The 25,806-nt window shown below is 39.1% G+C and overlaps 1 protein-coding gene across 1 annotated transcript in view; it reads left to right on the top strand.

Moving 5' to 3' along the window:
- The window catches only part of cbarpb (CACN subunit beta associated regulatory protein b), a 103,900-nt gene that overhangs the window by 12,934 nt on the left and 65,160 nt on the right, over positions 1–25,806 (top strand). The gene's annotated exons all lie outside the window — the stretch shown is intronic.

Genomic DNA, 25,806 nt, shown 5'->3' on the forward strand with positions numbered 1-25,806 from the left:
AGCACATCACTTCTATTGAAATTTTTGTAGGTCTTACAATCCTTCATTAGCCTACAAAGTTTCATAGCTGTAGGTCAAACCAAACAGGATTGACTGTAATCTTTCGACTAATGACTTTTTTTGCAGTCACTAGGTGGCGCTAGCTTTAAACTGGAATAAATTTTTGTCGCTATGTTCAGGATAATATTTTTATCCAATGTGTGAAATTGTGAGAAGATCAGATCATCTGGGTCAAATTACAGCAACTTTTACTGGACAGATAAAGCTTCGGAATGAAAATGGTCATAGAGGCCACACCCATTATCGAAACTTCGTAAAATTTGGTGGAGGTCATCAAGGTTGTCTAGAAACTTTGCAGACTTAATTTCAGCGATATTACATGAAAGGGCTCAGCTAAACACTTAAAAACGTTTAAAAAATGCTATATTTTTGGCTGCCACTAGGTGGCGCTCGCACTATAACAAAAAATACGTTGATAGGTGTATTCCGCATTGGAAACCCATCAAATATATGAAGTTTAGACAAGATAAGACCATCTGGGACCAAACACAGCAACTTTTTTCGTTTTGGCGAGACATCAGACTGACATTTTTGTTTGCCACTAGATGGCCTTATAAGCAATTGAAGATTTTTGTAAACACATGTGTTAAGGGCTTGAGTCTCCATGTGTCTGTGAAGTTTCAGATTTTTCTAAGCTTGTAAAGCTGAGTTATAAAGGTTTGTTTCACATGTGGCAAAGTAATCATCAAAGGCATAATATGAAGCCCCGCCCCCAACATATTTGATGGCGGATCATCACAAAAATTTGAACAATTGTGCCTCACAGTCAGATAAAACATCACAGCAAATTTGAAGTTGATCGGGTCAAGCGTTTGGGAGAAAAAAGGAGCTGTTCGGGACCTGCAAATGAGCAAAAACGGGCCAAAAGTGCACATTAAAAAATTCATAACTCTCTTTCTGTACATCTGAGCACATGGCTCGCGCTGACTTTTTTGTAGGGCTCGAGGTCCTACATAAGGCTACAAATTTTTGGAGCTCTAGGTCAAACGGGCCGGGAGTGAGAGGCTATTTTCCACTCATAAGGCCATTTTGGGGCCAATTACAGCCACTTTTTTCGTTTTGGCGAGTCATCTGACTTTGAGGTGGCGTGCAGACTCCGCCCATTATCGAAAAGTCGTAAAATTTTAAAACCTTAATATTCCATGTCTCAATGATATTCTGACCAATTTTCATGTGTTTTACTCAAACAGACAGAGCACAATACATGAAAGTGTAAAAAAAGACATTTTAATCAACCACTAGGCGGCGCTAGTAGGTATTTAAAAAAACTTTTTTTAAAGGTGTTAAGACATAAGTTGTCATGTGTCTATGAAGTTTTAGATTATTTTAAGCTAGTACATCAAAGTTATTAAGGTTTTTGTCCCTCTTGGCGAAGGAAAAATTGAACACATAATTTGAAGCCACGCCCCTATCACATATGTCAGCGGATCTGCACCAAATTTTGCCCACTTGTGCCCCTATGTGTGAATATGGACCACAGCAAATTTGAAGGCGATTGAGTAAAGCGTTTAGGAGAAACAAGGAGCAGTTTGGGACCTGCAAACGTGCAAAAATGGGCCAAAAATGCACATTCAAAAATTCATAACTCTTTTTCTGTACATCTGAGCACATGGCTCGCGTTGACTTTTTTGTAGGTCTTTAGGTCCTACATATGCCTAAAAATTTTCGTAGCTCTAGGTCAAACGGGCCGGGACCAGGTGCACTTTTTCGACCTTAGGTGGCGCTGCAGAGCCATTTTTTTTGCATTTTTTTGGGAAACACAAAAATATCCAATTTTTCACCGGGCCCACAAATGTGCAAATTTTGGTGACTTTTCGTGCATGTTTAGGCCCTCAAAAATGGAAAAGCGCTGCACAGTAAATAATAATAATAATAACTAGAGCTGCAAGCAGCTATAAAGGGCCCTCGCAGACCTGTGCACGTTGGGGTATGAACAGGCCGGGGTATGAACAAGGAGTATGAACGATGAAAACTTAGTTGTAGATGACTTCAGTGCAGGACTCTTACCAAATATGTAAAATTTAGACAAGGTGGGACAATTTGGGTTGAGTTACTGCAGCTATTATTGTTACAGTTTTGTGACTCTCAATGCCGTATGGGCCACACCCACTGTGGAAACATCGTACTCATTTGTGGAGGGCATAAGGCATGGCCCCTGGCTTTTCAGAAAACATTTAAGGGATATCACTTCAAGGGGCTCAGCAGAGTACATAAAAACGTTAAAGATGTGCTATATTTTTTTCTGCCACTAGGTGGCGCTCGTACTATGAGAAAAAATAGGCTTGTAGTTGTGTTTCACATTGGACTCCCATCCCATATACGAAGTTTTAAAAATATCAGATCGTCTAGGTCCAATTACAGCAACTTTTACCGTTTTCGCGAGACATCGAATTTTGAGTTGGCATAGAGGCCACGCCCTTCATTGAAAAGTCATAAAAGTTGAGAACCTTAATGTTCCAATGTGTCATAGCTTTTCTGACCATTTTTGAGTTCATTTAGTCAAACAGGCATTTCACAGTACATAAAAGTATAAAAAATGAGATGTTAGTCCGCCACTGGGTGGCGCTGTAAATGATTTGAAAGTTTATCACATAGCTGTATTATTGCATTACTTTTAAAGTCCCAGGAAAGTTTCAGATGTTTTGAAGCTGTCATAGCTGAGTTATTAAGATTTTTGTCACTCATGGCAAAGGAAGTATTAAACATAATTTGAAGCTCCGCCCCCATCTTTTATGTCAAGAGATCCTCACGATATTTGGACTATGTGTGCCCCTCAGTTGGATAATGATTCATGCCAAAGTTGAAGGTAATGGGGTGAATCATTTAAGAGAAAAAGGCACTAGTTTGAGACCATCTAATGGTTAAGAATGGGACAAAACTGCACATTAAAAAAATTCATAACAATTTTTCTGTACATCCTAGCACATCACTTCTATTGACATTTTTGTAGGTCTTACAGTCCTTCATTAGCCTACAAAGTTTCATAGCTGTAGGTCAAACCAAACAGGATTGACTGTAATCTTTCGACTAATGACTTTTTTTGCAGCCACTAGGTGGCGCTAGCTTTAAACTGGAATATATTTTTGTCGCTATGTTCAGGATAATATTTTTATCCAATGTGTGAAATTGTGAGAAGATCAGATCATCTGGGTCAAATTACAGCAACTTTTACTGGACAGATAAAGCTTCGGAATGAAAATGGTCACAGAGGCCACGCCCATTATCGAAACTTCGTAAAATTTAATGGAGGTCAGCAAGGCTCTCTAGAGGCTTGTCAGACTTAATTTCAGCAATATTACTTCAAAGGGCTCAGCTAAACACATAAAAACGTTTAAAAAATGCTATAGTTTTGGCTGCCACTAGGTGGCGCTCACACTATAGCAAAAAATAAGTTGATAGGTGTATTCCGCATTGGGAATCCATCAAATATGTAATGTTTAGAAAAGATAAGACCATCTGGGTCCAAATACAGCAATTTTGTTCGTTTTCGCGAGAAATCAGACTGACATTTTTGTTTGCCACTAGGTGGCCTTATAAGCAATTTAAGATTTTTTTAAACACATGTGTTAAGGGCTTGAGTCTTTATGTGTCTGTGAAGTTTCAGATTTTTCCAAGCTTGGAAAGCTGAGTTATAAAGGTTTGTTTCACATGTGGCAAAGTAATCATCAAAGGCTTAATATGAAGCCCCGCCCCCAACATATTTGTTGGCGGATCGTCACGAAAATTTGAACAATTGTGGCTCACAGTCAGATAAAACATCACAGCAAATTTGAAGTCGATCGGGTCAAGCGTTTGGGAGAAAAAAGGAGCAGTTCGGGACCTGCAAATGAGCAAAAACGGGCCAAAGGTGCACATTCAAAAATTCATAACTCTCTTTCTGTACATCTGAGCATATGGCTCACGCTGACTTTTTTGTAGGGCTTGAGGTCCTACATAAGGCTACAAATTTTTGTAGCTCTAGGTCAAATGGGCCGGGAGTAAGAGGCTATTTTCCACTCATAAGGCCATTTTGGGGCCAATTACAGCCACTTTTTTCGTTTTGGCGAGTCATCTGACTTTGAGGTGGCGTGCAGACTACGCCCATTATCGAAAAGTCGTAAAAATTTAAAACCTTAATATTCCATGTCTTATTGATATTCTGACCAATTTTCATTTGTTTTACTCAAACAGACTGAGCACAATACATGAGAGTGTAAAAAATGACATTTTAATCAACCACTAGGCGGCGCTAGTAGGTATTTAAAAAAACTTTTTTTTAAAGGTGTTAAAGACATAAGTTTCCATGTGTCTATGAAGTTTTAGATTTTTTTAAGCTAGTACATCAAAGTTATTAAGGTTTTTGTCCCTCTTGGCGAAGGAAAAATTGAACACATTATTTGAAGCCACGCCCCTATCATATATGTCAGCGGATCTGCACCAAATTTCGCACACTTGTGCCCCTATGTGTGAATATGGACCACAGCAAATTTGAAGGTGATTGAGTAAAGCGTTTAGGAGAAACAAGGAGCAGTTTGGGACCTACAAACGTGCAAAAATGGGCCAAAAATGCACATTCAAAAATTCATAACTCTTTTTCTGTACATCTGAGCACATGGCTCGCGCTGACTTTTTTGTAGGTCTCTAGGTCCTACATATGCCAAAAATTTTTCGTAGCTCTAGGTCAAACGGGCCGGGACCAGGTGCACTTTTTCGACCTTAGGTGGCGCTGCAGAGCCATTTTTTTTGCATTGTTTTGGGAAACACAAAAATATCCAATTTTTCACCGGGCCCGACAAATGTGCAAATTTTGGTGACTTTTCGTGCATGTTTAGGCCCTCAAAAATGGAAAAGCGCTGCACAGTAAATAATAATAATAATAATAATAATAAGAACTAGAGCTGCAAGCAGCTATAAAGGGCCCTCGCAGACCTGTGCACGTTGGGGTATGAACAGGTCGGGGTATGAACAAGGACTATGAACAATGAAATAGTAGTTGTAGATGACTTCAGTGCAGGACTCTTACCAAATATGTAAAATTTAGACAAGGTGGGACAATGTGGGTGGAGTTACTGCAGCTTTTATTGTTCCAATTTTGTGACTTTCAATGCCATATAGGCCACACCCACTGTCGAAACATCGCACTGATTTGTGGAGGGCATAAGGCATGGCCACTGGCTTTTCAGAAAACATTTAAGGGATATCACTTCAAGGGGCTCAGCAGAGTACATAAAAACATTAAGGATTTGCTATATTTTTTGCTGCCACTAGGTGGCGCTCGTACTATGATAAAAAATAGGCTTGTAGGTGTGTTTCACATTGGACTCCCATCCCATATATGAAGTTTTGCAAACATCAGATCATCTAGGTCCAATTACAGCAACTTTCACCGTTTTGGGGAGACATCAGACTTTGAGTTTGCATAGAGGCCACGCCCTTTAATGAAAAGTCATAAAAGTTGAGAACCTTAATGTTCCAATGTGTCATAGCTTTTCTGACCATTTTTTAGTTCATTTAGTCAAACAGGCATTTCACAGTACATAAAAGTATAAAAAATGAGATTTTTGTCCGCCACTGGGTGGCGCTGTAAATGATTTGAAAGTTTATCACATAGCTGTATTATTGCATGACTTTTAAAGTCCCAGGAAAGTTTCAGATGGTTTGAAGCTGTCATAGCTGAGTTATTAAGATTTTTGTCACTCTTGGCGAAGGAAGTATTAAACATAATTTGAAGCTCCGCCCCCATCTTTTCTGTCAAGAGATCTTCACGATATTTGGACTATGTGTGCCCCTCAGTTGGATAATGATTCATGCCAAAGTTGAAGGTAATGGGGTGAATCGTTTAAGAGAAAAAGGCACTCGTTTGAGACCAGCTAATGTCTAAGAATGGGACAAAACTGCACATTAAAAAAATTCTTAACAATTTTTCTGTACATCCTAGCACATCACTTCTATTGACTTTTTTGTAGGTCTTGCAGTTCTTCATTTGCCTACAAAGTTTCATAGCTGTAGGTCAAACCAAACAGGATTGACTGTAATCTTTCGACTAATGACATTTTTTGCAGCCACTAGGTGGCGCTAGCTTTAAACTGGAATATATTTTTGTCGATATGTTCAGGAGAATATTTTCATCCAATGTGTGAAATTGTGAGATCAGATCAGATCATCTGGGTCAAATTAGAGCAACTTTTACTGGACAGATAAAGCTTCGGAATGAAAATGGTCGTAGAGGCCACGCCCATTATCGAAACTTCGTAAAATTTGGTGGAGGTCAGCAGGGCTGTCTAGAGGCTTTTCAGACCTAATTTCAGCGATATTACATCAAAGGGCTCAGCTAAACACATAAAAACGTTTAAAAAATGCTCTATTTTTGGCTGCCACTAGGTGGCGCTCGCACTATAACAAAAAATACGTTGATAGGTGTATTCCGCATTGAAAACCCATCAAATATATGAAGTTTAGAAAAGATAAGACCATCTGGGACCAAACACAGCAACTTTGTTCGTTTTGGCGAGACATCAGACTGACATTTTTGTTTCCCACTAGATGGCCTTATAAGCAATTGAAGATTTTTTTAAACACTTGTGTTAAGGGCTTAAGTCTTCATGTGTATGTGAAGTTTCAGATTTTTCTAAGCTTGTAAAGCTGAGTTATAAAGGTTTGTTTCACATGTGGCAAAGTAATCATCAAAGGCATAATATGAAGCCCCGCCCCCAACATATTTGTTGGCAGATCATCCCGAAAATTTGAACAATTGTGCCTCACAGTCAGATCAAACATCACAGCAAATTTGAAGTCGATCGGGTCAAGCGTTTGGGAGAAAAAAGGAGCAGTTCGGGACCTGCAAATGAGCAAAAACGGGCTAAAGGTGCACCTTCAAAAATTCATAACTCTCTTTCTGTACATCTGAGCACATGGCTCGCGCTGACTTTTTTGTAGAGGTCGAGGTCCTACATAAGGCTACAAATTTTTGGAGCTCTAGGTCAAACGGGCCGGGAGTGAGAGGCTATTTTCCACTCATAAGGCCATTTTGGGGCCAATTACAGCCACTTTTTTCATTTTGGCGAGTCATCTGACTTTGAGGTGGCGTGCAGACTACGCCCATTATCGAAATGTCGTAAAATTTTGAAACCTTAATATTCCATGTCTTAATGATATTCTGACCAATTTTCATTTGTTTTACTCAAACAGACTGAGCACAATACATGAAAGTGTAAAAAATAACATTTTAATCAACCACTAGGCGGCGCTAGTAGGTATTTAAAAAAACTTTTTTCAAACGTGTTAAAGACATAAGTTTCCATGTATCTATGAAGTTTTAGATTTTTTTAAGCTAGTACAACAAAGTTATTAAGGTTTATGTCACTCTTGGCGAAGGAAAAATTGAACACATAATTTGAAGCCACGCCCCTATCATATATGTCAGCGGATCTGCACCAAATTTTGCCCACTTGTGCCCCTATGTGTGAATATGGACCACAGCAAATTTGAAGGTGATTGAGTAAAGCGTTTAGGAGAAACAAGGAGCAGTTTGGGACCTGCAAACGTGCAAAAATGGGCCAAAAATGCACATTCAAAAATTCATAACTCTTTTTCTGTACATCTGAGCACATGGCTCGCGCTGACTTTTTTGTAGGTCTCTAGGTCCTACATATGCCTAAAAATTTTCGTAGCTCTAGGTCAAACGGGCCGGGACCAGGTGCACTTTTTCAACCTTAGGTGGCGCTGCAGAGCCATTTTTTTTGCATTGTTTTGGGAAACACGAAAATATCCAATTTTTCACCGGGCCCGACAAATGTGCAAATTTTGGTGACTTTTCGTGCATGTTTAGGCCCTCAAAAATGGAAAAGCGCTGCACAGTAAATAATAATAATAATAATAATAATAATAATAATAATAATCTGGAGAAAAACAAGAGGGCTCTCGCAGCGGTAGCTGCTCGGGCCCTAATAATAATCTGGAGAAAAACAAGAGGGCTCTCGCAGCGGTAGCTGCTCGGGCCCTAATAATAATCTGGAGAAAAACAAGAGGGCTCTCGCAGCGGTAGCTGCTCGGGCCCTAATAACTAGAGCTGCAAGCAGCTATAAAGGGCCCTCGCAGACCTGTGCACGTTGGGGTATGAACAGGTCGGGGTATAAACAAGGACTATGAATGATGAAAAATTAGTTGTAGATCCCTTCAGTGCAGGACTATTACCAAATATGTAAAATTTAGACAAGGTGGGACAATGTGGGTGGAGTTACTGCAGCTTTTATTGTTCCAATTTTGTGACTTTCAATGCCATATACGCCACAGCCACTGTCGAAACATCGTACTGATATGTGGAGGGCATAAGGCATGGCCACTGGCTTTTCAGAAAACATTTAAGGGATATCACTTCAAGGGGCTCAGCAGAGTACATAAAAACGTTAAGGATTTGTTATATTTTTTGCTGCCATTAGGTGGCGCTCGTACTATGATAAAAAATAGGCTCCTAGGTGTGTTTCACATTGGACTCCCGTCCCATATTTGAAGTTTTGCAAACATCAGATCATCTAGGTCCAATTACAGCAACTTTTACCGTTTTGGGGAGACATCAGACTTTGAGTTTGCATAGAGGCCACGCCCTTTAATGAAAAGTCATAAAAGTTGAGAACCTTAATGTTCCAATGTGTCATAGCTTTTCTGACCATTTTTTAGTTCATTTAGTCAAACAGGCATTTCACAGTACATAAAAGTATAAAAAATGAGATTTTTGTCCGCCACTGGGTGGCGCTGTAAATGATTTGAAAGTTTATCACATAGCTGTATTATTGCATTACTTTTAAAGGCCCAGGAGAGTTTCAGATGGTTTGAAGCTGTCATAGCTGAGTTATTAAGATTGTTGTCACTCTTGGCAAAGGAAGTATTAAACATAATTTAAAGCTCCGCCCGCATCTTTTATGTCAAGAGATCTTCACGATATTTGGACTATGTGTGCCCCTCAGTTGGATAATGATTCATGCCAAAGTTGAAGGTAATGGGGTGAATCGTTTAAGAGAAAAAGGCACTAGTTTGAGACCAGCTAATGTCTAAGAATGGGACAAAACTGCACATTAAAAAAAATCATAACAATTTTTCTGTACATCCTAGCACATCTTTTCTATTGACTTTTTTGTAGGTCTTACAGTCCTTCATTTGCCTACAAAGTTTCATAGCTGTAGGTCAAACCAAACAGGATTGTTTGTAATCTTTCGACTAATGACATTTTTTGCAGCCACTAGGTGGCGCTAGCTTTAAACTGGAATATATTTTTGTCGATATGTTCAGGAGAATATTTTCATGCAATGTGTGAAATTGTGAGAAGATCAGATCATCTGGGTCAAATTACAGCAAATTTTACTGGACAGATAAAGCTTTGGAATGAAAATGGTCGTAGAGGCCACGCCCATTATCGGAACTTCGTAAAATTTGGTGGAGGTCAGCAGGGCTGTCTAGAGGCTTTTCAGACTTAATTTCAGCGATATGACTTCAAAGGGCTCAGCTAAACACATAAAAACGTTTAAAAAATGCTATATTTTTGGCTGCCACTAGGTGGCGCTCGCACTATAACAAAAAATACGTTGATAGGTGTATTTTGCATTGGAAACCCATCAAATATATGAAGTTTAGAAAAGATAAGACCATCTGGGACCAAACACAGCAACTTTGTTCGTTTTGGCGAGACATCAGACTGACATTTTTGTTTGCCACTAGATGGCCTTATAAGCAATTGAAGATTTTTTTAAACACTTGTGTTAAGGGCTTGAGTCTCCATGTGTCTGTGAAGTTTCAGATTTTTCTAAGCTTGTAAAGCTGAGTTATAAAGATTTGTTTCACATGTGGCAAAGTAATCATCAAAGGCATAGTATAAAGCCCCGCCCCCAACATATTTGATGGCGGATCATCACAAAAATTTGAACAATTGTGCCTCACAGTCAGATAAAACATCACAGCAAATTTGAAGTCAATCGGGTCAAGCGTTTGGGAGAAAAAAGGAGCAGTTCGGGACCTGCAAATGAGCAAAAACGGGCCAAAAGTGCACATTCAAAAATTCATAACTCTCTTTGTGTACATCTGAGCACATGGCTCGCGCTGACTTTTTTGTAGAGCTCGAGGTCCTACATAAGGCTACAAATTTTTGGAGCTCTAGGTCAAACGGGCCGGGAGTGAGAGGCTATTTTCCACTCATAAGGCCATTTTGGGGCCAATTACAGCCCCTTTTTTCGTTTTGGCGAGTCATCTGACTTTGAGGTGGCGTGCAGACTACGCCCATTATCGAAAAGTCATAAAATTTTAAAACCTTAATATTCCATGTCTTATTGATATTCTGACCAATTTTCATTTGTTGTACTCAAACAGACTGAGCACAATACATGAAAGTGTAAAAAATGACATTTTAATCAACCACTAGGCGGCGCTAGTAGGTATTTAAAAAAACTTTTTTTAAAGGTGTTAAAGACATAAGTTTTCATGTGTCTATGAAGTTTTAGATTTTTTTTAAGCTAGTACATCAAAGTTATTAAGGTTTTTGTCCCTCTTGGCGAAGGAAAAATTGAACACATAATTTGAAGCCACGCCCCTATCATATATGCCAGCGGATCTGCACCAAATTTTGCCCACTTGTGCCCCTACGTGTGAATATGGACCACAGCAAATTTGAAGGTGATTGAGTAAAGCGTTTAGGAGAAACAAGGAGCAGTTTGGGACCTACAAACGTGCAAAACTGGGCCAAAAATGCACATTCAAAAATTCATAACTCTTTTTCTGTACATCTGAGCACATGGCTCGCGCTGACTTTTTTGTAGGTCTCTAGGTCCTACATATGCCTAAAAATTTTCGTAGCTCTAGGTCAAACGGGCCGGGACCAGGTGCACTTTTTCAACCTTAGGTGGCGCTGCAGAGCCATTTTTTTGCATTGTTTTGGGAAACAGAAAAATATCCAATTTTTCACCGGGCCCGACAAATGTGCAAATTTTGGTGACTTTTCGTGCATGTTTAGGCCCTCAAAAATGGAAAAGCGCTGCACAGTAAATAATAATAATAATAATAATAATAATAATAATAATAATAATAATAAGAATAAGAATCTGGAGAAAAACAAGAGGGCTCTCGCAGCGGTAGCTGCTCGGGCCCTAACTAGAGCTGCAAGCAGCTATAAAGGGCCCTCGCAGACCTGTGCACGTTGGGATATGAACAGGTCGGGGTATGAACAAGGACTATGAATGATGAAAAATTTGTTGTAGATCACTTCAGTGCAGGACTATTACCAAATATGTAAAATTTAGACAAAGTGGAACAATGTGTGTGGAGTTACTGCAGCTTTTATTGTTCCAATTTTGTGACTTTCCATGCCATATAGGCCACACCCACTGTCGAAACATTGTACTGATTTGTGGGGGGCATAAGGCATGGCCACTGGTTTTTCAGAAAACATTTAGGGGTTTCACTTCAAGGGGCTCAGCAGACTACATAAAAGCATTAAGGATTTGCTATATTTTTTGCTGCCACTAGGTGGCGCTCGTACTATGGTAAAAAATAGGCTTGTAGGTGTGTTTCACATTGGACTCCCATCCCATATATGAAGTTTTGCAAACATCAGATCATCTAGGTCCAATTACAGCAACTTTCACCGTTTTGGGGAGACATCAGACTTTGAGTTTGCATAGAGGCCACGCCCTTTAATGAAAAGTCATAAAAGTTGAGAACCTTAATGTTCCAATGTGTCATAGCTTTTCTGACCATTTTTTAGTTCATTTAGTCAAACAGGCATTTCACAGTACATAAAAGTATAAAAAATAAGATTTTTGTCTGCCACTGGGTGGCGTTGTAAATGATTTGAAAGTTTATCACATAGCTGTATTATTGCATGACTTTTAAAGTCCCAGGAAAGTTTCAGATGGTTTGAAGCTGCCATAGCTCAGTTATTAAGATTTTTGTCACTCTTGGCGAAGGAAGTATTAAACATAATTTGAAGCTCCGCCCCCATCTTTTATGTCAAGAGATCTTCACGATATTTGAACTATGTGTGCCCCTCAGTTGGATAATGATTTATGCCAAAGTTGAAGGTAATAGGGTGAATCGTTTGAGAAAAAGGCACTAGTTTGAGACCAGCTAATGTCTAAGAATGGGACAAAACTGCACATTAAAAAAATTCATAACAATTTTTCTGTACATCCTAGCACATCACTTCTATTGACTTTTTTGTAGGTCTTACAGTTCTTCATTTGCCTACAAAGTTTCATAGCTGTAGGTCAAACCAAACAAGATTGACTGTAATCTTTCGACTAATGACATTTTTTGCAGCCACTAGGTGGCGCTAGCTTTAAACTGGAATATGTTTTTGTCGATATGTTCAGGAGAATATTTTCATCCAATGTGTGAAATTGTGAGAAGATCAGATCATCTGGGTCAAATTACAGCAATTTTTACTGGACAGATAAAGCTTCGGAATGAAAATGGTCGTAGAGGCCACGCCCATTATTGAAACTTCGTAAAATTTGGTGGAGGTCAGCAAGGCTGTCTAGAGGCTTTTCAAACTTAATTTCAGCGATAGTACTTCAAAGGGCTCAGCTAAACACTTAAAAACGTTTAAAAAATGCTATATTTTTGGCTGCCACTAGGTGGCGCTCGCACTATAACAAAAAATACGTTGATAGGTGTATTCCGCATTGGAAACCCATCAAATGTATGAAGTTTAGAAAAGATAAGACCATCTGGGACCAAACACAGCAACTTTGTTCGTTTTGGCGAGACATCAGACTGACATTTTTGTTTGCCACTAGATGGCCTTATAAGCAATTGAAGATTTTTTTAAACACTTGTGTTAAGGGCTTGAGTCTCCATGTGTCTGTGAAGTTTCAGATTTTTCTAAGCTTGTAAAGCTGAGTTATAAAGATTTGTTTCACATGTGGCAAAGTAATCATCCAAGGCATAGTATAAAGCCCCGCCCCCAACATATTTGATGGCGGATCATCACAAAAATTTGAACAATTGTGCCTCACAGTCAGATAAAACATCACAGCAAATTTGAAGTCAATCGGGTTTAAGCGTTTGGGAGAAAAAAGGAGCAGTTCGGGACCTGCAAATGAGCAAAAACGGGCCAAAAGTGCACATTCAAAAATTCATAACTCTCTTTGTGTACATCTGAGCACATGGCTCGCGCTGACTTTTTTGTAGGGCTCGAGGTCCTACATAAGGCTACAAATTTTTGGAGCTCTAGGTCAAACGGGCCGGGAGTGAGAGGCTATTTTCCACTCATAAGGCCATTTTGGGGCCAATTACAGCCCCTTTTTTCGTTTTGGCGAGTCATCTGACTTTGAGGTGGCGTGCAGACTACGCCCATTATCGAAAAGTCATAAAATTTTAAAACCTTAATATTCCATGTCTTATTGATATTCTGACCAATTTTCATTTGTTGTACTCAAACAGACTGAGCACAATACATGAAAGTGTAAAAAATGACATTTTAATCAACCACTAGGCGGCGCTAGTAGGTATTTAAAAAAACTTTTTTTAAAGGTGTTAAAGACATAAGTTTCCATGTGTCTATGAAGTTTTAGATTTTTTTAAGCTAGTACATCAAAGTTATTAAGGTTTTTGTCCCTCTTGGCGAAGGAAAAATTGAACACATAATTTGAAGCCACGCCCCTATCATATATGCCAGCGGATCTGCACCAAATTTTGCCCACTAGTGCCCCTACGTGTGAATATGGACCACAGCAAATTTGAAGGTGATTGAGTAAAGCGTTTAGGAGAAACAAGGAGTAGTTTGGGACCTACAAACGTGCAAAACTGGGCCAAAAATGCACATTCAAAAATTCATAACTCTTTTTCTGTACATCTGAGCACATGGCTCGCGCTGACTTTTTTGTAGGTCTCTAGGTCCTACATATGCCTAAAAATTTTCGTTGCTCTAGGTCAAACGGGCCGGGACCAGGTGCACTTTTTCGACCTTAGGTGGCGCTGCAGAGCCATTTTTTTTGCATTGTTTTGGGAAACAGAAAAATATCCAATTTTTCACCGGGCCCGACAAATGTGCAAATTTTGGTGACTTTTCGTGCATGTTTAGGCCCTCAAAAATGGAAAAGCGCTGCACAGTAAATAATAATAATAATAATAATAATAATAATAATAATAAGAATAATAATAATCTGGAGAAAAACAAGAGGGCTCTCGCAGCGGTAGCTGCTCGGGCCCTAATAATAATCTGGAGAAAAACAAGAGGGCTCTCGCAGCGGTAGCTGCTCGGGCCCTAATAACTAGAGCTGCAAGCAGCTATAAAGGGCCCTCGCAGACCTGTGCACGTTGGGGTATGAACAGGTCGGGGTATGAACAAGGACTATGAATGATGAAAAATTAGTTGTAGATCCCTTCAGTGCAGGACTCTTACCAAATATGTAAAATTTAGACAAGGTGGGACAATGTGGGTGGAGTAACTGCAGCTTATATTGTTCCAATTTTGTGACTTTCAATGCCATATAGGTCACACCCACTGTCGAAACATCGTAGTGATTTGTGGAGGGCATAAGGCATGGCCACTGGCTTTTCAGAAAACATTTAAGGGATATCACTTCAAGGGGCTCAGCAGAGTACATAAAAATATTAAGGATTTGCTATATTTTTTGCTGCCACTAGGTGGCGCTCGTACTATGATAAAAATCAGACTTGTAGGTGTGTTTCACATTGGACTCCCATCCCATATACGAAGTTTTAAAAATACCAGATCGTCTAGGTCCAATTACAGCAACTTTTACCGTTTTCGCGAGACATGGGATTTTGAGTTGGCATAGAGGCAACGCCCTTTATTGAAAAGTCATAAAAGTTGAGAACCTTAATGTTCCAATGTGTCATAGCTTTTCTGACCATTTTTTAGTTCATTTAGTCAAACAGGCATTTCACAGTACATAAAAGTATAAAAAATGAGATTTTTGTCCGCCACTGGGTGGCGCTGTAAATGATTTGAAAGTTTATCACATAGCTAAATTATTGCATTACTTTTAAAGGGCCAGGAAAGTTTCAGATGGTTTGAAGCTGTCATAGCTGAGTTATTAAGACTTTTTGTCACTCTCGGCAAAGGAAGTATTAAACATAATTTGAAGCTCTGCCCGCATCTTTTATGTCAAGAGATCTTCACGATATTTGGCCTATGTGTGCCCCTCAGTTGGATAATGATTCATGCCAAAGTTGAAGGTAATGGGGTAAATCGTTTAAGAGAAAAAGACACTAGTTTGAGACCAGCTAACGTCTAACAATGGGACAAAATTGCACATTGAAAAAATTCATAACAATTTTTCTCTACATCCTAGCACATCACTTCTATTGACTTTTTTGTAGGTCTTGCAGTCCTTCATTTGCTTACAAAGTTTCATAGCTGTAGGTCAAACCAAACAGGATTGACTGTAATCTTTCGACTAATGACATTTTTTGCAGCCACTAGGTGGCGCTAGCTTTAAACTGGAATGTATTTTTGTCGATATGTTCAGGAGAATATTTTCATCCAATGTGTGAAATTGTGAGAAGATCAGATCATCTGGGTCAAATTACAGCAACTTTTACTGGACAGATAAAGCTTCGGAATGAAAATGGCCGTAGAGGCCACACCCATTATCGAAACTTCGTAAAATTTGGTGGAGGTCAGCAAGCCTGTCTAGAGGCTTTTCAGACTTAATTTCAGCGATATTACTTCAAAGGGCTCAGCTAAACACATAAAAACGTTTAAAAAATGCTATATTTTTGGCTGCCACTAGGTGGCACTCGCACTATAACAAAAAATACGTTGATAGGTGTATTCCGCATTGGAAACTCATTAAATATATGAAGTTTAGAAAAGATAAGACTATCTGGGACCAAACACAGCAACTTTGTTCGTTTTTGCGAGACATCAGACTGACATTTTTGTTTGCCACTAGATGGCCTTATAAGCAATTGAAGATTTTTTTAAACACTTGTGTTAAGGGCTTAAGTTTCCATGTGTCTGTGAAGTTTCAGATTTTTCCAAGCTTGTAAAGCTGAGTTATAAAGGTTTGTTTCACATGTGGCAAAGTAATCATCAAAGGCATAATATAAAGCCCCGCCCCCAACATATTTGTTGGCGGATCGTCACAAAAATTTGAACAATAGTGCCTCACAGTCAGCTAAAACATCACAGCAAATGTGAAGGCGATCGTGTCAAGCGTTTGGAAGAAAAAAGGAGCAGTTCGGGACCTGCAAATGAGCAAAAACGGGCCAAAAGTGCACATTCAAAAATTCATAACTCTCTTTCTGTACATCTGAGCATATGGCTCGCGCTAACTTTTTTGTAGGGCTCGAGGTCCTACATAAGGCTACAAATTTTTGGAGCTCTAGGTCAAACGGGCCGGGAGTGAGAGGCTATTTTCCACTCATAAGGCCATTTTGGGGCCAATTACAGCCACTTTTTTCGTTTTGGCGAGTCATCTGACTTTGAGGTGGCGTGCAGACTACGCCCATTATCGAAATGTCGTAAAATTTTAAAACCTTAATATTCCATGTCTTAATGATATTCTGACCAATTTTCATTTGTTTTACTCAAACAGACTGAGCACAATACATGAAAGTGTAAAAAATGACATTTTAATCAACCACTAGGCGGCGCTAGTAGCTATTTAAAAAAACTTTTTTTAAAGGTGTTAAAGACAAAAGTTTCCATGTGTCTATGAAGTTTTAGATTTTTTTAAGCTAGTACAACAAAGTTATTAAGGTTTATGTCACTCTTGGCGAAGGAAAAATTGAACACATAATTTGAAGCCACGCCCCTATCATATATGTCAGCGGATCTGCACCAAATTTTGCCCAGTTGTGCCCCTATGTGTGAATATGGACCACAGCAAATTTGAAGGTGATTGAGTAAAGCGTTTAGGAGAAACAAGGAGCAGTTTGGGACCTGCAAACGTGCAAAAATGGGCCAAAAATGCACATTCAAAAATTCATAACTCTTTTTCTGTACATCTGCGCACATGGCTCGCGCTGACTTTTTTGTAGGTCTCTAGGTCCTACATATGGCTAAAAATTTTCGTAGCTCTAGGTCAAACGGGCCGGGACCAGGTGCACTTTTTCAACCTTAGGTGGCGCTGCAGAGCCATTTTTTTTGCATTGTTTTGGGAAACAGAAAAATATCCAATTTTTCACCGGGCCCGACAAATGTGCAAATTTTGGTGACTTTTCGTGCATGTTTAGGCCCTCAAAAATGGAAAAGCGCTGCACAGTAAATAATAATAATAATAATAATAATAATAATAATAATAATAAGAATAATAATAATCTGGAGAAAAACAAGAGGGCTCTCGCAGCGGTAGCTGCTCGGGCCCTAATAATAATCTGGAGAAAAACAAGAGGGCTCTCGCAGCGGTAGCTGCTCGGGCCCTAATAACTAGAGCTGCAAGCAGCTATAAAGGGCCCTCGCAGACCTGTGCACGTTGGGGTATGAACAGGTCGGGGTATGAACAAGGACTATGAATGATGAAAAATTAGTTGTAGATCCCTTCAGTGCAGGACTCTTACCAAATATGTAAAATTTAGACAAGGTGGGACAATGTGGGTGGAGTAACTGCAGCTTATATTGTTCCAATTTTGTGACTTTCAATGCCATATAGGTCACACCCACTGTCGAAACATCGTAGTGATTTGTGGAGGGCATAAGGCATGGCCACTGGCTTTTCAGAAAACATTTAAGGGATATCACTTCAAGGGGCTCAGCAGAGTACATAAAAATATTAAGGATTTGCTATATTTTTTGCTGCCACTAGGTGGCGCTCGTACTATGATAAAAATCAGACTTGTAGGTGTGTTTCACATTGGACTCCCATCCCATATACGAAGTTTTAAAAATACCAGATCGTCTAGGTCCAATTACAGCAACTTTTACCGTTTTCGCGAGACATGGGATTTTGAGTTGGCATAGAGGCAACGCCCTTTATTGAAAAGTCATAAAAGTTGAGAACCTTAATGTTCCAATGTGTCATAGCTTTTCTGACCATTTTTTAGTTCATTTAGTCAAACAGGCATTTCACAGTACATAAAAGTATAAAAAATGAGATTTTTGTCCGCCACTGGGTGGCGCTGTAAATGATTTGAAAGTTTATCACATAGCTAAATTATTGCATTACTTTTAAAGGGCCAGGAAAGTTTCAGATGGTTTGAAGCTGTCATAGCTGAGTTATTAAGACTTTTTGTCACTCTCGGCAAAGGAAGTATTAAACATAATTTGAAGCTCTGCCCGCATCTTTTATGTCAAGAGATCTTCACGATATTTGGCCTATGTGTGCCCCTCAGTTGGATAATGATTCATGCCAAAGTTGAAGGTAATGGGGTAAATCGTTTAAGAGAAAAAGACACTAGTTTGAGACCAGCTAACGTCTAACAATGGGACAAAATTGCACATTGAAAAAATTCATAACAATTTTTCTCTACATCCTAGCACATCACTTCTATTGACTTTTTTGTAGGTCTTGCAGTCCTTCATTTGCTTACAAAGTTTCATAGCTGTAGGTCAAACCAAACAGGATTGACTGTAATCTTTCGACTAATGACATTTTTTGCAGCCACTAGGTGGCGCTAGCTTTAAACTGGAATGTATTTTTGTCGATATGTTCAGGAGAATATTTTCATCCAATGTGTGAAATTGTGAGAAGATCAGATCATCTGGGTCAAATTACAGCAACTTTTACTGGACAGATAAAGCTTCGGAATGAAAATGGCCGTAGAGGCCACACCCATTATCGAAACTTCGTAAAATTTGGTGGAGGTCAGCAAGCCTGTCTAGAGGCTTTTCAGACTTAATTTCAGCGATATTACTTCAAAGGGCTCAGCTAAACACATAAAAACGTTTAAAAAATGCTATATTTTTGGCTGCCACTAGGTGGCACTCGCACTATAACAAAAAATACGTTGATAGGTGTATTCCGCATTGGAAACTCATTAAATATATGAAGTTTAGAAAAGATAAGACTATCTGGGACCAAACACAGCAACTTTGTTCGTTTTTGCGAGACATCAGACTGACATTTTTGTTTGCCACTAGATGGCCTTATAAGCAATTGAAGATTTTTTTAAACACTTGTGTTAAGGGCTTAAGTTTCCATGTGTCTGTGAAGTTTCAGATTTTTCCAAGCTTGTAAAGCTGAGTTATAAAGGTTTGTTTCACATGTGGCAAAGTAATCATCAAAGGCATAATATAAAGCCCCGCCCCCAACATATTTGTTGGCGGATCGTCACAAAAATTTGAACAATAGTGCCTCACAGTCAGCTAAAACATCACAGCAAATGTGAAGGCGATCGTGTCAAGCGTTTGGAAGAAAAAAGGAGCAGTTCGGGACCTGCAAATGAGCAAAAACGGGCCAAAAGTGCACATTCAAAAATTCATAACTCTCTTTCTGTACATCTGAGCATATGGCTCGCGCTAACTTTTTTGTAGGGCTCGAGGTCCTACATAAGGCTACAAATTTTTGGAGCTCTAGGTCAAACGGGCCGGGAGTGAGAGGCTATTTTCCACTCATAAGGCCATTTTGGGGCCAATTACAGCCACTTTTTTCGTTTTGGCGAGTCATCTGACTTTGAGGTGGCGTGCAGACTACGCCCATTATCGAAATGTCGTAAAATTTTAAAACCTTAATATTCCATGTCTTAATGATATTCTGACCAATTTTCATTTGTTTTACTCAAACAGACTGAGCACAATACATGAAAGTGTAAAAAATGACATTTTAATCAACCACTAGGCGGCGCTAGTAGCTATTTAAAAAAACTTTTTTTAAAGGTGTTAAAGACATAAGTTTCCATGTGTCAATGAAGTTTTAGATTTTTTTAAGCTAGTACAACAAAGTTATTAAGGTTTATGTCACTCTTGGCGAAGGAAAAATTGAACACATAATTTGAAGCCACGCCCCTATCATATATGTCAGCGGATCTGCACCAAATTTTGCCCAGTTGTGCCCCTATGTGTGAATATGGACCACAGCAAATTTGAAGGTGATTGAGTAAAGCGTTTAGGAGAAACAAGGAGCAGTTTGGGACCTGCAAACGTGCAAAAATGGGCCAAAAATGCACATTCAAAAATTCATAACTCTTTTTCTGTACATCTGCGCACATGGCTCGCGCTGACTTTTTTGTAGGTCTCTAGGTCCTACATATGGCTAAAAATTTTCGTAGCTCTAGGTCAAACGGGCCGGGACCAGGTGCACTTTTTCAACCTTAGGTGGCGCTGCAGAGCCATTTTTTTTGCATTGTTTTGGGAAACAGAAAAATATCCAATTTTTCACCGGGTTTGACAAATGTGCAAATTTTGGTGACTTTTCGTGCATGTTTAGGCCCTCAAAAATGGAAAAGCGCTGCACAGTAAATAATAATAATAATAATAATAATAACTAGAGCTGCAAGCAGCTATAAAGGGCCCTCGCAGACCTGTGCACGTTGAGGTATGAACAGGTCAGGGTATGAACAAGGACTATGAACGATGAAAAAGTAGTTGTAGATGACTTTAGTGCAGGACTCTTACCAAATATGTAAAATTTAGACAAGGTGGGACAATGTGGGTGGAGTTACTGCAGCTTTTATTGTTCCAATTTTGTGACTTTCAATGCCATATAGGCCACACCCACTGTGGAAACATCGTACTGATTTGTGGAGGGCATAAGGCATGGCCACTGGCTTTTCAGAAAACATTTAAGGGATATCACTTCAAAGGGCTCAGCAGAGTACATAAAAACATTAAGGATTTGCTATATTTTTTGCTGCCACTAGGTGGCGCTCGTACTATGATTAAAAAATAGGCTTGTAGGTGTGTTTCACATTGGACTCCCATCCTATATATGAAGTTTTAAAAATATCAGATCGTCTAGATCCAATTACAGTAACTTTTACTGTTTTTGCGAGACATCGGATTTTGAGTTGGCATAGAGGCCACGCCGTTTATTGAAAAGTCATAAAAGTTCAGAACCTTAATATTCCAATGGGTCATAGCTTTTCTGACCATTTTTGAGTTCATTTAGTCAAACAGGCATTTCACAGTACTTAAAAGTATAAAAAATGAGATTTTTGTCCGCCACTGGGTGGCGCTGTAAATGATGTGAAAGTTTATCACATAGCTGTATTATTGCATGACTTTTAAAGTCCCAGGAAAGTTTCAGAAGGTTTGAAGCAGTCATAGCTGAGTTATTAAGATTTTTGTCACTCTTGGCGAAGGAAGTATTAAACATAATTTGAAGCTCCGCCCCCATCTTTTATGTCAAGAGATCTTCACGATATTTGGCCTATGTGTGCCCCTCAGTTGGATAATGATTCATGCCAAAGTTGAAGGTAATGGGGTGAATCGTTTAAGAGAAAAAGGCACTAATTTGAGACCAGCTAATGTCTAAGAATGGGACAAAACTGCACATTAAAAAAATTCATAACAATTTTTCTGTACATCCTAGCACATAACTTCTATTGACTTTTTTGTAGGTCTTGCAGTCCTTCATTTGCCTACAAAGTTTTATAGCTGTAGGTCAAACCAAACAGGATTGACTGTAATCTTTCAACTAATTACATTTTTTGCAGCCACTAGGTGGCGCTAGCTTTAAACTGAAATATATTTTTGTTGATATGTTCAGGAGAATATTTTCATCCAATGTGTGAAATTGTGAGAAGATCAGATCATCTGGGTCAAATTAGAGCAACTTTTACTGGACAGATAAAGTTTCGGAATGAAAATGGTCGTAGAGGCCACGCCCATTATCGAAACTTCGTAAAATTTGGTGGAGGTCAGCAAGGCTGTCTAGAGGCTTTTCAGACTTAATTTCAGTGATAATACTTCAAAGGGCTCAGCTAAACACATAAAAATGTTTCAAAAATGCTATATTTTTGGCTCCCACTAGGTGGCGCTCGTACTTTGACAAAAAATACGTTAATAGGTGTATTCCGCATTGGAAACCCATCAAATATATGAAGTTTAGAAAAGATAAGACCATCTGGGTCCAAATACAGCAACTTTGTTCGTTTTCGCGAGACATCAGACTGACATTTTTGTTTGCCACTAGGTGGCCTTATAAGCAATTTAATATTTTTTTTAAACACATGTGTTAAGGGCTTGAGTCTTCATGTGTCTGTGAAGTTTCAGATTTTTCCAAGCTTGGAAAGCTGAGTTATAAAGGTTTGTTTCACATGTGGCAAAGTAATCATCAAAGGCATAATATGAAGCCCCGCCCCCAACATATTTGATGGCGGATCATCACAAAAATTTGAACAATTGTGCCTCACAGTCAGATAAAACATCACAGCAAATTTGAAGTCGATCGGGTCAAGCGTTTGGGAGAAAAAAGGAGCAGTTTGGGACCTGCAAATGAGCAAAAACGGGCCAAAAGTGCACATTCAAAAATTCATAACTCTCTTTCTGTACATCTGAGCACATGGCTCGCGCTGACTTTTTTGTAGGGCTCGAGGTCCTACATAAGGCTACAAATTTTAGTAGCTCTAGGTCAAACGGGCCGGGAGTGAGAGGCTATTGTCCACTCATAAGGCCATTTTGGGGCCGATTACAGCCACTTTTTTCGTTTTGGCGAGTCATCTGACTTTGAGGTGGCGTGCAGACTACGCCCATTATCGAAATGTCGTAAAATTTTAAAACCTTAATATTCCATGTCTTAATGATATTCTGACCAATTTTCATTTGTTTTACTCAAACAGACTGAGCACAATACATGAAAGTGTAAAAAATAACATTTTAATCAACCACTAGGCGGCGCTAGTAGGTATTTAAAAAAACTTTTTTCAAAGGTGTTAAAGACATAAGTTTCCATGTATCTATGAAGTTTTAGATTTTTTTAAGCTAGTACAACAAAGTTATTAAGGTTTATGTCACTCTTGGCGAAGGAAAAATTGAACACATAATTTGAAGCCACGCCCCTATCATATATGTCAGCGGATATGCACCAAATTTTGCCCACTTGTGCCCCTATGTGTGAATATGGACCACAGCAAATTTGAAGGCGATTGAGTAAAGCGTTTAGGAGAAACAAGGAGCAGTTTGGGACCTGCAAACGTGCAAAAATGGGCCAAAAATGCACATTCAAAAATTCATAACTCTTTTTCTGTACATCTGAGCACATGGCTCACGCTGACTTTTTTGTAGGTCTCTAGGTCCTACATATGCCTAAAAATTTTCGTAGCTCTAGGTCAAACGGGCCGGGACCAGGTGCACTTTTTCGACCTTAGGTGGCGCTGCAGAGCCATTTTTTTTGCATTTTTTTTGGAAACAAAAAAATATCCAATTTTTCACCGGGCCCGACAAATGTGCAAATTTTGGTGACTTTTCGTGCATGTTTAGGCCCTCAAAAATGGAAAAGCGCTGCACAGTAAATAATAATAATAATAATAATAATAATAATAATAATAATCTGGAGAAAAACAAGAGGGCTCTCGCAGCGGTAGCTGCTCGGGCCCTAATAATAATAATAAGAATAACTAGAGCTGCAAGCAGCTATAAAGGGCCCTCGCAGACCTGTGCACGTTGGGGTATGAACAGGTCGGGGTATGAACAAGGACTATGAACGATGAAATAGTAGTTGTAGATGACTTCAGTGCAGGACTCTTACCAAATATGTAAAATTTAGACAAGGTGGGACAATGTGGGTGGAGTTACTGCAGCTTTGATTGTTACAGTTTTGTAGCTTTCAATGCCGTATAGGCCACACCCACTGTGGAAACATCATACTGATTTGTGGAGGGCATAAGGCATGGCCACTGGCTTTTCAGAAAACATTTAAGGGATATCACTTCAAGGGGCTCAGCAGAGTACATAAAAACGTTAAGGATTTGCTATAGTTTTTGCTGCCACTAGGTGGCGCGCGTACTATGATAAAAAATAGGCTTGTAGGTGTGTTTCACAGTGGACACCCATCCCATATATGAAGTTTTAAAAATATCAGATCGTCTAGGTCCAAATACAGCAACTTTTACCGTTTTCGCGAGACATCAGATTTTGAGTTGTAGTAGAGGCCACGCCCTTTAATAAAAAGTCATAAAAGTTGAGAACCTTAATGTTCCAATGTGTCATAGCTTTTCTGACCATTTTTTAGTTCATTTAGTCAAACAGGCATTTCACAGTACATAAAAGTATAAAAAATGAGATTTTTGTCCGCCACTGGGTGGCGCTGTAAATGATTTGAAAGTTTATCACATAGCTGTATTATTGCATGACTTTTAAAGTCCCAGGAAAGTTTCAGATGGTTTGAAGCTGTCATAGCTGAGTTATTAACATTTTTGTCACTCTTGGCGAAGGAAGTATTAAACATAATGTGAAGCTCCGCCCCCATCTTTTCTGTCAAGAGATCTTCACAATATTTGGACTATGTGTGCCCCTCAGTTGGATAATGATTCATGCCAAAGTTGAAGGTAATGGGGTGAATCGTTTAAGAGAAAAAGGCACTAGTTTGAGACCAGCTAATGTCTAAGAATGGGACAAAACTGCACATTAAAAAAATTCTTAACAATTTTTCTGTACATCCTAGTACATCACTTCTATTGACTTTTTTGTAGGTCTTGCAGTCCTTCATTTGCCTATAAAGTTTCATAGCTGTAGGTTAAACCAAACAGGATTGACTGTAATCTTTCGACTAATGACATTTTTTGCAGCCACTAGGTGGCGCTAGCTTTAAACTGGAATATATTTTTGTCGATATGTTCAGGAGAATATTTTCATCCAATGTGTGAAATTGTGAGAAGATCAGATCATCTGGGTCAAATTAGAGCAACTTTTACTGGACAGATAAAGCTTCGGAATGAAAATGGTCGTAGAGGCCACGCCCATTATCGAAACTTCGTAAAATTTGGTGGAGGTCAGCAAGGCTGTCTAGAGGCTTTTCAGACGTAATTTCAGCGATATTACTTCAAAGGGCTCAGCTAAACACATAAAAACGTTTAAAAAATGCTATATTTTTGGCTGCCACTAGGTGGCACTCGCACTATAACAAAAAATACGTTGATAGGTGTATTCCGCATTGGAAACTCATTAAATATATGAAGTTTAGAAAAGATAAGACTATCTGGGACCAAACACAGCAACTTTGTTCGTTTTTGCGAGACATCAGACTGACATTTTAGTTTGCCACTAGATGGCCTTATAAGCAATTGAAGATTTTTTTAAACACTTGTGTTAAGGGCTTAAGTTTCCATGTGTCTGTGAAGTTTCAGATTTTTCCAAGCTTGTAAAGCTGAGTTATAAAGGTTTGTTTCACATGTGGCAAAGTAATCATCAAAGGCATAATATAAAGCCCCGCCCCCAACATATTTGTTGGCGGATCGTCACAAAAATTTGAACAATTGTGCCTCACAGTCAGATAAAACATCACAGCAAATTTGAAGGCGATCGGGTCAAGCGTTTGGGAGAAAAAAGGAGCAGTTCGGGACCTGCAAATGAGCAAAAACGGGCTAAAGGTGCACATTCAAAAATTCATAACTCTCTTTCTGTACATTTGAGCATAGGGCTCGCGCTGACTTTTTTGTAGGGCTCGAGGTCCTACATAAGGCTACAAATTTTTAGAGCTCTATGTCAAACGGGCCGGGAGTGAGAGGCTATTTTCCACTCATAAGGCCATTTTGGGGCCAATTACAGCCACTTTTTTCTTTTTGGCGAGTCATCTGACTTTGAGGTGGCGTGCAGACTACGCCCATTATCGAAATGTCGTAAAATTTTAAAACCTTAATATTCCATGTCTTAATGATATTCTAACCAATTTTCATTTGTTTTACTCAAACAGACTGAGCACAATACATGAAAGTGTA

Source organism: Hippichthys cyanospilos, chromosome 10 (genome assembly GCF_059441005.1).
Source record: "Hippichthys cyanospilos isolate Australia breed blue-spotted pipefish chromosome 10, RoL_Hcya_1.0, whole genome shotgun sequence".
Taxonomy (NCBI): Eukaryota; Metazoa; Chordata; class Actinopteri; order Syngnathiformes; family Syngnathidae; genus Hippichthys; species Hippichthys cyanospilos.